Below are 2,029 nucleotides of genomic sequence, written 5' to 3' on the forward strand. Positions count from 1 at the left end.
CATCTTTGCCTTAAAAACATATGAGTGAGACACATTTTTCAAGTTGTCGTTTATGACTGCTGTTGTTATAGCCTCAACCTACTTCGACGACACACCTTGTCCCTCTAATCTCTTCACTATGGCTAATGTGTCAACAATAAAAAAATCAATTTTCATTTGATTTCACGTGCTCAAAAATATATTTACAATCAACTTCACGAACCGAAGCTAAAGAAGCAAAAATGGATCTTACACTAACGTTGAAACCCCAAACCCATTAAATCCGCAAATGTGTTCACGATTGCCCCTATCGCATACAAGCCGCAGCAACGTCCATTCTAAGGTTTTACATTTATTATTTGTAATTTATCTTTTTATAAGAATAAATATTCTGCAATTGTGTTTTGTTTGAACACTTTTATTCTATAACATAATCTGACTTTAATCTAACTGACAGAGTATTGTTAACAGGTTTAAATAATTTCTTAGAATTGATGAAAAAAATTGTGTGAGATTTTAGATTTCTCAAGTATCTACAATTTAGTTTTTTTGTAAGGACAAAATTCTAACATTGCATTTTTGTTTGAATAATATTATTCTCTAATATGATCCGACTTTAATCATTCATTAGCGTAGCATTTTTAAAATTTAAACAATTTTTTTGTAACTAATAAAAGAAAACCATACGAGGTCTTTAGTTTCACAAATGTCTACAATTTATTTTTTTATATATACAATTGTTCACAATGGTATTGTTCAAACGGTATGATGCTCTACCAGATCGGGCTACAAAGTATTGGGGTGAAAAATGTGACACATTAAATATCTCAACTGATGTAAGTTGAGTCTAACTAGCGCTAGATAATACTTTATTTGCTAATCATCATTGTCTTTTGTTTTTTTAGATGAAAGTATCAAATAGATTATAATGTTTGAACATGACACTGATTACATGAAATTTCTCATGAGTTCAAGTGTCAAATCTCTTATTTGTGTACTTGAAATTTATTTCTCAAATATTCATTTCTTTCCAAAACAAAAGGCAGTTTCAAAAGAATAACCTATGTTTTCTTCTTATTTGTAACAATAATTGATTTAGAATGCAATACAACAATTTCACATTAAGATACGAATTACAGCAAGTCCAATCACAAAAGTGGAAGCAAGAGTACCTATGTAGTATTTTAGTATATCGTAATTTGCTGCTTCCAAGAGGACCTTAAAAGCATGAGTGACTTTGTCAATTTCATACTTCAATTTACTGTGTGTCTTTTCTATGTTACTCCACAATTCACTTTCATCTTCTCTATGTCATTCTAAACCTTTTCAGTCTCATGTTGCAAAAAAAAAAAAAAAAAAAAAAAATGATGCTCTTATGAGCTCTAGAATTCGAATTAAAATTTGGCCAGTTTGGATTCATGAATCATTTCAATCTTCTGCATCTTTGTCTTAGAAACAAATGAGTGATACACATTTTCCAAACTGTTGTTCATGGCTGTTGTTATAGCATTAGCCTACTTCGACTGCACGCCTTGTCCCTCTAATCTTCAAATTAGTGCTAATGTGTTAACGAGAAACAACCGATTTCCATTTGATTTCACGTACTCAAAAATATGTCTACAATCTAATTCACTAACCGAAGCCAAACAAGCAAAAAATAGATTCTACACTAACGTTGAAACTCCAAACCCATTAAATCCACTTATCCATAAATGTGTTTCTAATTACCCCCACCGCCTACAAGTCGCAACAACATCCATTTTAAGGTATTACAATTATTATCTGTAATTTATCTTTTTATAAGAACAAATATTCTACAATTGTGTTTTGTTTGAATATTTTTATTCTCTAATATGGCTTGAGTTTAATCTCTAACTATCATAGTATTGTTAACAGTTTAAAAACAATTTCTTGCAATTGATGAAATGAAACTATGTGGGATTTTAGGTTTTACAAATATATTCAATTTGATTTTTTTTAGGAAAAAATTGTAAAATTGTGTTTATGTTTGAATAATATTATTCTCTAACATGATCTGGCTTTAATCACC

At 29.8% G+C, this 2,029-nt stretch overlaps 1 pseudogene; it reads right to left on the reverse strand.

The window, feature by feature from the left end:
• Positions 1–1,095: 1,095 nt before the first annotated feature.
• LOC121249373 lies at positions 1,096–1,739 on the reverse strand (annotated as a pseudogene).
• Positions 1,740–2,029: the final 290 nt, after the last annotated feature.

Source organism: Juglans microcarpa x Juglans regia, chromosome 2D, assembly GCF_004785595.1.
Source record: "Juglans microcarpa x Juglans regia isolate MS1-56 chromosome 2D, Jm3101_v1.0, whole genome shotgun sequence".
Lineage (NCBI taxonomy): Eukaryota > Viridiplantae > Streptophyta > Magnoliopsida > Fagales > Juglandaceae > Juglans > Juglans microcarpa x Juglans regia.